Source organism: Thermobia domestica, chromosome 9, assembly GCF_964235325.1.
Source record: "Thermobia domestica chromosome 9, izTheDome1.hap1.1, whole genome shotgun sequence".
Lineage (NCBI taxonomy): Eukaryota > Metazoa > Arthropoda > Insecta > Zygentoma > Lepismatidae > Thermobia > Thermobia domestica.
In genome coordinates, this window is record NC_137462.1 from 106,365,134 (window position 1) to 106,381,823 (window position 16,690).

Genomic DNA, 16,690 nt, shown 5'->3' on the forward strand with positions numbered 1-16,690 from the left:
TCCAGAAAATCGAGTTAAATGAATTTTTGTGGCGCTAAAAAGTGTCTCGTTCTTTGTCGTCAATAATTAGTAGTTTTCTTCTGCTGTAACAGATGGTTTAACTTAATTATTTAGGTACTGTATGAGTAAAAAACATTATCTCAAGTAATAGAATGGATCTGTTATTATTATTACTATTAATCTTCTCCTCAGGGGCGTTATTTAGGGATGGCAAGAGGATCCGTTTCCTTCCTGAGTTTGAAAAAATACATATTTTTTATTAATTGTGAAGTAATATACTAACATAAAACGTGAAACTCTAATATGGAATTGTAATTTTGCTCCTCCTTTTTTCCCGAAACCTGAAACCCTCCTCCCTTCCTGCTCCACCTGAAACAAAGCTGCTGCTTTTCTTATCAGTGACCAGAGCCGGCTTCTCCATTTAGGTGAACTAGGCCACTACCTAGGATGGCAAATTATAGGGAGGGTGCGGCGTTTGTTTGTTTTTGTTTACTTAACAGAGTTGGTAACATTAATAGGATGAAGAAGTACTGTATAACAACTTATGTAAAAGGATTAAACCAAGCTACTATATTTGGCAGCATACTTCAGAGCGTATTTAATCGAAATCAAAATGACATTAACTTATATTCAATTTAGGTCAGAAGCATAATGCAGGATTTCTTCTTTTTTATTTATGGAAAGGAGAGCCAGAAGGTACAGGAGGCACCGAAATATTTTTCATCTAGGGTGTCAAAATATCTAGAGTCGGCCCTGGCGGAAACACTGATACTTCTTAAAATGCCAAACATACTACTTGTAATGTTGATAATTATGTCTAAAGGGTATAGCTGAATAAGGGGGTGAAAAGTACCCTTACACGAATTGCTGTGATATTTACACGAAAGGTACTTCATATCCAAAGACAACTTTGGCCAGAAAATCAACTTCAAATTCCTTCGAATTTTGAAGTTATTGTCAAAAATTCGAAAATCAAAAATTGTTCATATCTCGGTAAAGCTGAAGTTACAATGGTGAAACAAAACACGAATATAGTTTGCTCAAAGGGCTCTATAGGAAACAAGAAACAATGTATTTTGCCCTTCAAATTTCTAGTGAAAAGTTCGTCGAAAGTATTCGAATTCAAATCTTTTTATTTTATGTTTATGTGACCACCTTTTATTTTCCACCATAGAAGCAGCACCACCCTACCTATCTGTATAATATATGATGGCCATGGTATGATACCTGCGGTGCAACTTGGTGTAAGATGAGAAAAACTGAAGTCGTTACTCTGTACTTTCGCCTGCAAGGTAGCAACCCACGTTACGCCATAAATGTTTGCTCAACTCTGTCATTAATGTTTTTTTTTTTTTATATAATATTGACCTATTATTTAATTAATACTAATATTTCAGCAAGAAGCAAGCACATAATTACGAATGTGGCAATCTTAGTTATGGATGAAACCTGGAGAGATGGGAATGCCTGGAGCGAAAAACATAGAACTACAATGACTTGATATTTACTTTATACAGTTTGTTCTTTTATAGTTTTTACAAAAATATATACCACATCACAACTACTAATACTAATATAATAACAATAATAATAAACTAAGAAGGAAATAGGAGGGCATTATAAGGTAATATCTTTGACAGGTATCTATAACAATAGTCTAGAGTAATTAACTTGACAGAAGATAGAATCGAATACAGAAAATTTGTTTCTGCTGTGATAACTTTTTGGTCACTTAAGCCATAATTGCTAATACTAATACTAATACCTCTACTAAAAATAATAATAATTTAAATGGTCTGATCTTACTATTCACGAAAACCAACGCTGGCCAGAGACCAGGTTTAGCTAAATGGTGAGTTGTCTGCGCATTTCTTACTTGTCAGATCCGAGTATGCAGTTCTTAATTCAAATAGTTTTTCACTTGTCCTACGGTACTGGATAAACACGAAAAACTGTACGACACGCCGAGAATCGAATGTGAGATTGCGAGGGACACCTATCATGGTACAGAAAGGGAATAGTAATAACAATAATAATGTACAATATCATTGTTCCATTGTTTATGGTTCTCCATCTTTGATACATTTCCTAAAATAAGAATTAGATGATTGTGCCAGTAATTAGTGTTACATTGAAAGTTATCTGCAAAGTAATCAGATAAAGTGCTTACTTAATATAAATTTTTGTCAGTAATCTTGAAGAAAATTGCTCAACTTCAGTACAGTTTACGTTAAATTAAAGAATAATTAAATTTTATTCAGACAAATTCGCCCATTCCTCCGAAGTTACAGTGAACATGTTGGCAAAGATGTATTACTGGGAATTGTACATGATTCAAGATGTAGTTACTGGTACAATGAAATATAGCTCACACTATAACTAAGCAACAGTTGACCACTAAGCTTAAAAATGTTGCCTAATTGTGCGATAGGCTAAAATGCATAGGAGCTTTTGTTGGAAGAATTAATGTTTAAATCACTATGTTACATTAAGCTTCATCTTCTACTTTTCATCTGACAACGTAGAAAGTGAATCTGTATATAACGTTCGAGTAAAGTCATCTGGTCTTAAAAATGCCTAAAAATGTCCTTTTTTATTTTGCTTATGTGCTAACCATACATACTAAGCTGATTCTGTTATTTATGAGCAGGCATAACCCTTCGCTGACAATAGCATCGGAAGATTTTTAATATTTCTATTATAAAGGGGACATTTTAGTCCTTAGGGAACTCCAAGGCACAGTGCTGTAATCCTATGTTATGTCCTGTAATCCAGTTCTTCTTTAAGTGTGTGCGCAGAAAGTAATGTGAACCTTTCGTGATGGTCTGTGCTCTCTTCAATAACACCAGAGGCTCATAAATAGTGGGTTCCATTCTTCAGAGAGTCCATGTTGAATGAGAATGCGAATCATAATAATACAAAGTTAATCAAAGTAATTAAAAAATGCATTATTTTAGAAGTGTATGTACATTTCACATTAAACATTATTGATTCTATATAGAATAAGTCTAAAGGAAATAGCCACTTTTAGAATTTTAGAGTAATGAAAGTTTTAATAACTTAGCTAAAATACTTGCACGGTTGGAAGAATAATGTCTTGAAATTAATATGGCCAATTTACTCTTTGGTGCATGACTGAATACTATGTGTTACCCTTTTCATAACACGACATTGATATCAATGACATCATTCAGTTTCTTTCATTTTCTACCTGGTAACTGCCTATGATTTTAAGGACGCTCATCTTATGGAAACAACAAAAAGCGGAGGTCGTAAACTTAAAAAAATTCTATAGAAAACGGTTCTAAATGCTTTTTCATAACAAACAAATTTTGATCTATGAAGCGTATAGTCTGTCTTTTTTTAAAAGGCTAACTCAGTTTTTACTTATTCTTTTAATACACATATAAGTAAGGAGTAGGCAAATCAGGTGTTATTGACGTTGTTTCACGTTCTGAGCTAGTGAGTACGAAAGAAAATCAAAGGAAAAATATACTTAGATTTTGCTTGATGTTTGATCACACGTACATACACATACACACATGCTGCAAAATAAGAAACGTAAAAAAAAAAAAAAAAAAAAAAGTTTTCAGAAAATGAGATGCCTGAAACTTCGAAACCAGTCCTAAGCTGTAGGAGAGTCATTATTGGTAGGAGATAACGCAAAGGTTTTTCCTCCCTTCAATGGTAACGGAAAACATTTTCTTCGGAAAAATATTAAGAGTCGTATCGGTTGGTTGTTCCTGTTTTGCTGCACGAGCTATGAGTAGAAGACCTGATAAACAAAACGGGTTGTGTTGTTGTGGGACGGGGGGCTGTAATTCAAGAGTTAGTAGCTTAAAAGGGTGTGGGGATGTAGAAATGAATCAGGGAGAGTGGAGAGAGACAGAAAGAGAAAGAATATAGTATAGAGTATTTGTCCTCTCTTTCTCTGTCTTCCTGCGTAAAAGCTAAATATAGTAAATGCCACTGCAGTAAAGATAGGAAAGAGAGAGGGTGATTTAACAAAATCTGGAATTCAAATTTCTAACCGATATCACGCAACCAGAAAGGAAGAAAATGAACCTGCGTTAGCTTAACTGCTAACGTGCTTTGTGGTTTTTGACTATGATTCAGGATATCACCACAGATTTTTTTCTCTTCCTTATCCGCACGTGTTCTTATCGTATATGAAGATGCAGTAGCTCAGTGGAGTAATTCTGAAGTTTAGGACAAGCAAGTTCAATCCTATTTCGCGCCATGTTGAATTTGTGATAGGAAAAATATAATGTATTTGAGTTGGATTCCGCATGAGGACAGTGTGGTTTCAATCCCACAGAGCAGCTTCGTGTTTGTGTGGTTAACATACAGGCCTTTAAATAAGACCTACATTCGATTTTTTTTTAAGTTTAACGCCTGATGTTTATGCGCCTAGGGTAAAAAAAGGCGCTGATGATAATGAGTGAAATGGTGGAGCTTTTCTATTTGAACTGTGTCCTTGCTGGCGCTGCTGTCGATGTGTGCTTTCCCGTACCTGCCTCGAAAGAGGAGGAATAAGTTGCTGCGCCCGAGATCTTTCAATTGTTAAATGCGGAAGCGTTGCCACAATGAATTATTTCACGGACTTCACTGGGCTCTGTCTTGCTAGCCACTCTAAGTAGCCTATGATCTTCACTCGTCAAGACCAAGCGAATGAATGACAAATTGGCAACACAGCTGAGGTCATTCACTTCTTTTCTCTAAGCAAAGGGAGGATTTCCTTCGTCAGAGGCTGGCAGGAGTGGGGGCCGGAGTATGTTTCTCATATTTATCGAGAGCACACCTGAAATAGACAGGGTCTCTAATGAAGGAAGTGGAGAGAAACTTGAGAACCCCACAAAAAGCCATGCATGGTTGGCGTTTGTTTAACACAAAGCTCATTCGGCACTAGCTGAGATAGACTTAAGTCCGATTCCCAATAGGACTTATGTGATTCGGGTAATACGACAAGTCATATTGAACGTCTAGTTCTACATAACGTTAGAATGGAAATGATCGTTGAAATTCCAAACTAGCTATCGCCATCCTTACTGGACTAGTGGTTATCGCGCACACTTTTGGTGCGCGAGTTCTTGTAATTGAATCACGACGAAATGCGATCGAATGCACTACAATGATTCGGGTACCAGATAGAATAAACAAACGAAAAGCGTTGACAACGTTCTAGGTGAAAATTGTTTGAAGTCTCAAATCTAAAATTGATTGCACGCTTTATGATTATTTGAAGTAAAGGCGATAAACGCTTTCTATCACTATCTTTTCGCTAGCTTAAGATTAATTTTGACCAAAATGAATGAATTCAAGAAAAATTTAAACATTACAATGTGATAATCAAGAGGGGAAAGTACCGAAGGGAGAAATGAAATGAAATCTTTAAGTTTTACGTCCCACAGTTATGCCGGTTAGGCTAAAGGAGACGGTGATGATGAGAGATGAATGAAATGGTGGAATGAAGAAAGTGGGAAGAAACGGGAGAACCCCGAGAAAACCCACGAACACGGTGTTTGTCCACCACAAAGTTCACTTGGCGGAGGCTGGGATCGAACCCGGGACCTCAAGCACCAGAGGTGAACACTTTACCACTGAGCCACCGCGCCTCCAAGTACCGAAGGGAGAAGAAATCTTTACATCTTACTATCCTTCACATTATAGGTAAAGCATCTAAATTTTCCACTGATTTTGATTCAAATAGCTTTCTCTTAAGCTGTGATTGTTGCAAAAGCAGATTATTTTATTCACTGTTTGTGATACGAATCTTATAATGAGTATTATACACGAGAAGCGTCCAGAAAGTAAGGTACCCTAGGATGGTCAGCACAAAGAGGACATGGTGCTTTTGAACCATTTATTGCCACTAATAGAGCACAGGTGACACTACTTTTCAACATCAGCTGCCTGATAATGGAACCAACATGTGATACCCGTATCTGCAATTATTCATCACTATCCAAATGTTTACTGAGCAGGAATTCCTTGAGGTTTACAAAGACATACAAATCACTCAGAGCAAGATCCATGTTATATGGTTTCTGGTTAAACACGTCCCAGCGGAATGACTGCAGAAGATCAGTTATCACTCGTGGTATAACCTATATCTTACTCCGAATGATTTTCATGCCTTCTCATATCTAAAGGCATTCATGTTTGGTAAGCATTTGGGTGGTGATGAACACTTGCAGACGGCTGTCCTAAACTAGTTCTACTCCTAGACAGCTGACTTTTATGATGTCAGACTACTAAAATTCATCTCACTGTATGGCAAGTACTTGAATTCCAGTATGTAGATGTTGAAAACAAGTAGTATCACCTGTGCTGTATCTGTAGCAATACATGTATGAAGATTACTGTGTTTTCTTTGTGTTTAACTTTCTTCCTGGATGCGCCTCGTATAATAAGTTGCAGTAATATTGCAATACCAGCACTGATTTTAAAGTAAGCAAATTTGCTCTTCTTTTTAAAATAAGTATACGCGATATTTTATTACACATATAGTGCACTTGAAAATAAGTTTCTCTTACAAATAGCATTCTTGTGAAGCAAATATCCAGCGACAAGAAATAATAGGTCTTAATATATGAAATGTGCTTGCTTCTTTTAGGAAGGGAAAGTCATAAATAATCTCAACCAGAACTGCTGATGCCAGGAATCGATCTCATAACCACATTAATAGGAAACTAGCAACAATCTATATGTTAATTGTACGCGAACAATATTGCACTAACAAGTCAATGAAGCAACTGGGAAGTGGAAATCTAGAATACAATATATACAACGTTAGAGAGGTTCGGCGAGTTGTATACGGAATGGAAATTAATTTGTGCAGATTGAATACGGATTGCGAGGAAAAAAAAGGCAAAATGTCTACGCATGAAACAGTAGACGAAATCAAGAGTAATGGTTGCTGTACTAGCCATGTGAGCTAGTGGTAAAGGCAGTCGACTCCGAAACATATACATTGTGTTCTAGATTTCCACCTACCAGTTGCTTCATTCCTGTGTAAGGCATGCCATTTTTCAACTTTCAAATTACCTAAATGTCGGATGCTATAAGGTTTCCTTGTAAACTCCAAAGAGATTTTGATTTAGTTTGGTTTTCAATATAATTAAAATCATAATTTTTATTGTACTTTAGGAATTACAACTTTTCTTATTAAATTTATTTACGGAGACACTATCATATATGAAGAATTACCGAAAACATCGTTACAATTATTTTGTTCCATACGTTACATAAGGTTAAACTAAACATATTCAGAAATGTTCTTAAATTTTTCTATTCGCTAATATGTTGTTGCTTTCATTATATGACTAATATTTGTAAATATACAAGCTTATTAATGCCTACAACTGAAAGATAGAACATACCTCTCTTTCGTTGGATAGTCTGATTAAATACTTCATTGTTTGGTAAGTCATTCAAAAAATAATTTCTCCTCTATCTTAAAGAATTGCTTGATTTATAATTGGGTCATTGATTACAAAAGAAGTTTTGAATAAGGCTTGTCTATCTTCGTATTTCAGATTTATAATTTCTTCTTGATACCAATGACAAAATTATGATTTTTTCTTCGACGATATTTTCCATAGAAGGTTTTCTTCTCGACACATAGGGAAATTTATGAATTCTCCCTTCATATTATCGGCCAATTTATGGTTTCTGCTTGATACAATTGTCCAATTGTTGGTTTTTGCTTCCATATCATTACTCGATTGATGGTTTTCTTCTCCACATCGTTGTACAATTAATTGTAATATTGTAAGGTTCCATACCCTCACTCGGAAGCAATCTTTATAAATTCATACTTCATTCACAACCACGTGCTATTGTGTACAAACATTGTCACCAGCAGACGATGAAAGGAGAACACTGGGAAATCACTAAGTTGTTTCGGAAGGAAGCCGAAGATGACGACCCTCTCTTTACGTACCAGCCCTTCAGAGAACACCCATAAAAGAGGACCACAAGTGGACAGAAGCATCAGTCTCCAACTGATCAATTAAACACCAATACCTTTCTCCTGGGGCCGCAATAGGCTATTTATGTTTTTTCCCCTTCATATTGTTGCCTAACTTATGGTTTTCTTCTTAATGTTATTGGACAATTTATGGTTTCTTTCTTGATACCATTGATCAAATGATGTTTTTCTCCATGATGCAATTGGCCAATTTATGGTATTCTCCTTGATACTATTAGGCAAGTGCTGCATTTCTTTTTGATACCATTGGTCAATTTATGATTTTCTTTTTAATATCATTGACCAATTTATGTATTTTTTTCTTGACACCATTGACCAATTTATTGAAAAGTAAATAAGTTGTACTTTATAGTAACAGAATCTCAGGTCCTGATTAATAAGTTATTCTATCCAAGCAAAGAACGTGGTGTTGTTTCTAAGCAAGGGAAATTACAGAAGAGAATATTTTGTATGCAATCTCACTAGAAATTATGAAAGACATTTTAAGCGCTTGATATGGGCTGGGCAACCTATCTGAATATTGTGACTTGTAGTTGATATAATGCCATAATTCATTTCACTTTTGTCATTGTAATTTTATGAAGTGATATCATATCGTGTCAAGGTATAGCCCATCCTGTATAACATTGTCAAGTATAAGAACATACAACGAGTTTAATTTTTCGAATTTTTGTAATAGTGGTTACGATTCCATCTTAGAGAAGGAACTGTCACATTAAATGTATACGTGTTAAACACGCAAGAACTTTCAGGTAGCATTGGATATACGTATATCCATTATTTTATATAACATTATTTTACGTATATACCTAACATTAGGGTAACATTATTTTACCTACACTTGTCTTAATAACTTACTTCACAAAAAAGGGAAAAAAGTATTCTTTCTCTCTTGTGTCTTCGAAAGTACTATTCTAAATTTTACCTCATACAAGAGAAAAACTAAAGAAAAGCATGACACATACTAGTTATTTACGATGACTCTTTTTTTGTTGCTTTGTTTACATCATCGCATTGGAAGTAGTTGTGTTTTTGTGCTCATAAAAGGAGTAGGAAATTGCACATCTTGTTACGTTTCCTGTTCTCCTTTTGTTTGCTGGTGTCTAGAAAAGTTAGGTTTATTCTTACATTTTCTAGAAGGCACTTTCTCATATCTTGAGAATGCTACTCGGAAGAACGGAATGAAAAGAATCAAAAAGGACTGTGAGAGAGAGAGAATTTTCTAAGAATGAAGACGGTTGTTTGATGGAAAATAAAAGGAAATTCATAATGTGAACATTGTTATGGAATACTACTTTGTATCCCATGATTCTTATTCTCTTCCTCATTCCTGTTGTCGTGACCTTCAAGAATAATGGAAAAGGAAATCACGGAACATATTTGGTATGTATGGAATATATATTGAAAAGCACAAAAAATACATACGTATAAATTTATGTACACTCACGCATCCACAAGTTCTATACTTAACTTCTTTATACATTTTCAATCAATCTCATGCTTTCAAGACATACTCACCTGAACTCAAATAGATTATTTTTTTTAAATTAACATTTTTAAAATATCATTTCATATTTACATTATAATTTAAAAAATCCTAAATTTTGAGACCCACAACTAAGGTAATTGGAACTTTAGTATACTTCTTCACCCTTCTTGAAACAAATATGATGATTGTCAGATTTCTATACTGATTCACTTCTCGAACCTCTCATAAGCATTAAAGACGAGACATTTACTGAATGTCAATCCACTCAAATCCGGTGTAAATGATCCCTGGTTGTTCTACTTCGTAGCATGTACTGTAAGTTTGTGTTAGACAAAATTGTGTTCTTGGTTTTAGATCGAGGTTAAGCTTAGAAAATCAATAAAAGTCACACCTACACACATAAAAAGTATTTCTGTAAAATGTTTATAGATATAATTTCTTGTCTTGATTTTTATTCATTGTATTAAGTAGGGTTTTGTGGTATAACAGAGTATCCCGCTTTACGTCCAAAGGAGCTTTACGTCTATACTTTTCCTTACCTATATTATTGCTTTATCACAACGTTCGATTTCTTTACGGTGCTCTTGTGAAGTGACGAGTTTCTTATTTCCTTGTTGGTGTTTTCGCTTATTCAACATTAAACAAACTTTTATTTACCCAGTATTTGAATATATTACGTTAAATTGACATAATTTTTTGACCAAGATTCCCACATGTAACAAAAATAAAAAAAAAGCCAAATATAGATTATAACATATCAATGCTGTAGCGGTATTTTAATCAGATACAGAAATGTATTTTGTTTCACATTCTCTCTCTTAAACGCCTTTTATTCTTGACGTTTTTATTAACAATTTGGTTTAGTAGTCAAAATTCCTTGCCTATGCGTGTGTATCCGTCTTCGTGAGATACAACAATCTTAAGAACTACTAAATGGATTCCATCATTTTTGGCCTAGATGTAAAGGGTCAACAGTTAGGAATCGCGTTCCTTAATGGATCTCAAGATATGGCCAATGAAAATTCTATTCTCCATTTATTATATATCAAAGTGACCCTATTGTACTATGCAACCTAACTGTATCTATACGCTAGTTCGGTGACATACCATTGAAATCCAACTCGTACATATAGTGTACACTTAATGCTGTTACATGTTTATATCTGTGTATGTAATTTTCCTTTCAAAGTCCTTTTCAATTTAACTACGTTCTAAAAGAATTCAAACAGTTTCCTGGTTTGCACATATTTACAAATATATAAGTTGCACAATATTATGGGAAAACAGTTCTTATTATTATTTTGTGCACTTTTCTGCAATAAACGCTGGAAGTAACTATAGTTTTGTTCCTCAGAAAGGAAGCAAAACGAACCATGTTGTTGATAACTTTTCTCAGTGTAATTTGTGAGTTGTTACCAAAGCTGGAACGAAAATTAACTTTCAGTTCCGGAATACTGTGTGGAAGAGGAATGTAGATGGAATCCATAACATAAATCTACTTCACGAAATATGCATGCGATAAATCTGGAGATCGCGGTGACTATAACCGTTAGTTCCCAGATAGTCATTCTTCCAAATAATGAATTGTCTTCATATGTGTGTGGGCTGTGGCATTGTCTTGTTAAAACCACTTTCATTTTTTATTGAAACCATGTGCGTTGTAATTTCTCAGTTGACAACCAAACTTTGTCGCAACCAATTTCTATAACCATTGTCATTTAACGTTCAGAGACCACTGTATGTTTAAATAATGTAATGAAACGCGATACAGCAAACCAAGCGCTAATTACCTGGGAATGCAGAGGTAACTCCTTCAGTACGTGTGAGTTGTCGCTGAGCCATACAGAGAATTTTAAGCGTTAATGTATCAATTCCGATGAAACCATGTCCCATCAATCCAATACTCACCATTGAGATAACCACGTATTCCGGCAGATATTTCTGGACCACTATAAGAGCACAAATGAAAACAAGTGCGCACGACCGTGTATGCATTGCCAATAGAGATCCTGAACTGGCTTAAAAATTGTCGCACTCTTTATTTATCAATTTCAATATATGCAGCTTGCACATTGGTCTACTGTTTTTCTGTTAACTTTGTTCGACCACTTTTGGTTGCATCCACTACACAACCTGTCTCGTAGAACTTGTCATAGAGCCGCTTGATGGAGAATTGTTTAGAGCACTTATTCTAAATTTGTCTGTGTAAGCAGTCTGTGCCAAAGCATAACTACTGATGAGTATATACTCTGCCACATTGAATACACGCTGTTGCAATATACAGTCCATGCCTGCTCTATTATTCACCACCTATAACGAAACAAAAAAAGAAAAGAAAAACAATTCATGAGATTCCCAATAAGGTTGCGTAACTTCTTGAACAAGCTGTATTTGATCATAAAAGTAGCTTTTTAACGCCTTTATGATTGTTTACATTTTCAACATTTTCGCACACAAACGCTTTTTTAACGACAAATTATAATAATGCTAACCAATTTTCTCTCATATCGAAGCCGAAGCTGTGGCACGTGCCTGTAATTCAGCTCTTCTTCTTGGAGGAGATGTAGTTTCATGAAGAACGACCTATACTGTTAGGGATGATCTTACTTAAGGTCTGCACTGAGAGAAATCCGTAAGCTGGATTTGTACAAGTATATAGATTCCGTATGTTCATTACAGAAATCTGTACGGAGTGTATGTTATGCATATGCTACATACCAATTTCCTTTTTCTCGCTTGGATGTTACATCTTCCAGCCTCAGGATATCTGACATCAACAGTCTTCCGTGTATTACCTATATATACGTATGGTACATACATCAGCTGTATGTATTATACGTCCATCTGTATTTGAGATCATGCCTATATACCGTTCAAAGCCTCGTACAAATCGTACAGTTCTTTCTTTCATACAGAAAGTATGTATAGATGTAACACTTACACGGAAAGTATTATAAAACATACAGGGTTATTCAAAAAGAAAGAACAGAGTTCAAACATTTATTTCTTCCAAACTACAAAAGATAGAAACATGATTCGAACGTTATTTGATTAAGAAAAGTTTACAATTTAAACAGCTCGGATAGAAGTTACAATCACGGCCGCATTGGCGCTGTTGTTTGTTGTTGTTGTCTGTAGTGAAATGGCGGCGTCACCACAGGAAAAGTCTTTTTGTGTGCTAGAATTGGCAAAACTTGAGTCCATTGTTGCAGTTCAGCGAGCATTTCGCTGTTAATTTAATGAACAACCGCCGCATCATAAGCAAATTTACGAGTGGCATCGAAAATTCGTAGAAGATGGTTGCATCTGCAAAGGGAAAAGCACGGGACGTCCACGCACATCAAACGAGAATGTAGAGCGTATTCGTACACTTTACGAAAGGAGCCCAAAGAAATCCACATCACGAGCAAGCAAAGAACTTAACATTCCTCAACCAACGTTATGGCGAGTTCTAAAACATCGTCTGCATATGAAGCCATACAGACTGCAGTTATTGCAAGCATTGCATCCTGACGACCACAACAAAAGGTACGAATTTTAGATGATATGGAAGAAGACAATTTTGCTCAACGATTAATTTTTTCCGATGACATATGTAGTTTTTTCCGTAAAAGACCGTGTTTTTATACCTCCTATGTCTGACACTCTTGAAGGTCTACGATATCGAATTGTTGAAGCTGTGAATTCGATAACTAGAGACCAGCTGATTCGTGTGTGGCAAGAGATGAGCCACTATTTTGACATTTGTCGTGTAACACACGGTGCTCATATTGAATGCACACCATAATTACTAACAATAAATAGTAAACTTTTCTTAATCAAGTAACGTTCGAATCATGTTTTTATCTTTTGTAGTTTGGAAGAAATAAATGTTTGAAATCTGTTCTTTCTTTTTGAATAACCCTGTACTTTTTAGTTATACGCTTGCTGCAAAATGTTACATAGAGTCATGTGTTAGGTTCAAAAACTACAGGATTGACGCGTGTAACCTATGTTTTTATTTACGCCACTTATGTTTTTTCTCTGTGTATGCGCCCGTAAACTACACAAGACTTAAGTCCTGATCGTGGTGTTCGGAACCTACTTAAAAATAGGCCTAATTCTTCATAACCTCTGTATTGCACAAGAATATAAAATACAAAACTTTTTAGGTTAGAGTTCACTCTCAAATCGAAGGATATCGAGCTATGATAGTAGACTATCGATGGTCAGTTTTCTTTTCTATCGCTTCGTTGTTGGTAAACACGTGATTCTAACCTGATTTCCGTATATCCTGACTGTTTCCTCTATCTTTCTAAAGAAATGTCTGGATGGAATATCTAATACATAGAATCAACTTCCTTCCAAGAAAAAATCATATTTCATTGTTCAAATAATTGTTACTAATCTGGGCATAAATTTCTAAGACCTAAAATCTTTCAAAATATGCATGAAATTTCTGACATAAGTATGCTAAAATAGACTTAAAACAGAATATTTCACAAAAGATAAATAAGTATTTAACAATAATTACTAAGAATAATGTTTTATTAAGAAATTTGCGAAGTTATTTTGACATGAAATTCCTTAAGCTCTGAAGCACCAATCACAGCGCATTGCCAATTCCATAAAGAAAAAAGTTCACAAATGTTTTATTGCAATTTAAGAAGTTATGGTTTCCTCTGAATGAATGTCGTCAAGCCATAAGGCATCCACCATATCATCGTTGTAAAGAGAAAACGTGAAGGAAAATGGTGTTTATTTAAGCGTGAGAACTGAAATAAAGTGTGTTAATAATTAAAGGTAAAAAAAAAAAAAAAAAATGGCATCTTAATGCCTCTATTCTGTAGACTTGTACGACAATATCCACTTTCAAATTTTCGAATTGAAAGGATCTCCGGTTGGGACTGAGAGTGTCCTTGTATTTGGAGAGAACTACTTTCTACGTGTTAAAATGTTACAGGGACACATATAAAAGAATAGTAAAATCACTTGCGTCAACTTTTAGCTTACTGTTGATCCAGTTCAACTTGTATACCATAAGTATTTCATAGATTGAACAAATAGCTGAGTAGGATTTTGTTTGGCAAATCTATACATATAAAACTGAAAGTCACTATGTTTGTCACTTCATACCTCATGAACCACCCAACCAATCATGATCAAATTTTCAACATAGATGTGGTTCGAACCTGGAATAGCTTTTATTGTTTCATTTTGATGGTTCAATTTAAGGGAGGGGAAGGGGAAGATATTGACAAAAGATCGAAAGTGACCGATATTAGTGTCAAATCCACAGTTTTCGGTTTCGCTGACACGAGCAGTGGCACTTCCGATGTCCTTTAAATCCAATTCAGCCGCACAACTTGGGGGAGGGGGAGGGTATATATATATATATATATATATATATATATATATATATATATATATATATATGAAAATGATAGAAAACTACCGATTTTAGGCTCGCTGAGACGAACAGTGATACTTCCGATACCATTTAAATCCAAATCCAAATTCAGAACGAGTATTCTGCTAGTATATTTCTAAGGAATAAGTGAAATCCACCTAAAATAGACCGCAAATATGTTTCTATGATACTTCGGACCCCAGTATATCCAAAAACTAAAATATGATTGAAATGGAGCCAATAAAAACTGTAGTTTTGGGTTCACAATAGTAAGAAATGTGTTTAATAATTTAATTAAACATGTAAAAAGATACCACGATGAAAATATAACTTATCATAGATATCCAAACCTTACTAATAATACTCGTAAACACATCACCGTTAAGGTCTATTTTTTTAAATTGTTTTTCGTAATGTAGCTGTATTTTTGGAAGCATCACAATATTCATTTGTTAGCAGAGTTGATTTTCTGTCGGAAATTGAACAGCAGGCGTACAAATAGCAAAAATGAATTAAAATTTTCCAAAATAAGAAGCGATTCTCTTTGAAACAAAGAAAAGTTGGTCTACACAAAATTCACCTTATTAAAAATGAGGAAAAACCAGCTCTTTTCATGTTTTTTTAGTGTTACTTTAATATATATATATATATATATATATATATATATATATATATATATATATATATATATATATATTCACATTTAAATTAAATGAAGAACTTTCATTACATGTTAATTTCCTCCAATCTGCTGCTTTTTTTCCAGATGGCTGTTATCTGTGAATTTGACAACATGTATATGTAGACTTATCGCTCTAGTTTCCTCATTCACCTATTCATACAAATTTAAAAGGAACAAGAGAACATTTTCAATTTGTGATTGCTCATTCAATATTGAAAATGCCATTTGCCTTTCATTGTCAAGTGATGGTGGTTATCGAACTTCGAATATACTAGGAAAAAAGTTACCTTTGGTTAATTGTTGAGATAATGGTTCCATTAGATGAATAGTATAGATAACTATGTTCTCTTTTATATTTAGAATCGCCATTATTCTAATTGTAATTGTTTTGTCAACTGTAGTGACTTCTGGTTGAGTTTGTTCTTTTTCCGGAATCCTTTCAATCCAGTCGAAACAAGGATTCGTTCATCCAGATCCAATCATTTGGTTCCCGTAGATGTATTATTCTGAGCTCTTTTGCTTTTCAATATGGTACCTGCAAAGAGACATTTATCTAGTTCGAAGGTTTTGGTTCGAATGAATTGAATAATTCTGAGTTTCCTATAGTTCTCCAGTGTAATTCCTTCTTTCAGCCTACGAATTCCAGTGTAATTCCAGTGTAATTCCTTCCTTCAGCCTGCCAAGAGAAACAAATATCAGAAGTCCGAGATTACATATTTATTCAACGTATTCCCCATTGAGATCAACGTACTTGTGACAGCGTTGTTGAAGCTTTTCTAGCTCATACAAAAAGAAAAAGAAAGAAAAAAGAAAGAAAGAAAACTTTTGATTGTCCCTCAAACCAGCTCTCAATAGTTTGTTTTGCCAGAAATGTCCTCAAAACGGTGACCCTTCAGATGTTTCTTCAGGTTGGGAAATAGAAAATTGTCAGAATGAGCAGGTCTGGGAAGTTGGGTGGATGATGCACCAATTGGAGTTACAGGGTGGCCAATTTGGTAGCAACAATATTAGACTTGCGTATGGGTGCATTATCGTGCAATATCATGATCCCTTTTGTGAGCTTTCCAGAGAATTTCCTCTTAGTTGTCTCCTTCGGCTGGTCTGAAAGATTAGCATAATACTCTCCGGTGAAAGAGG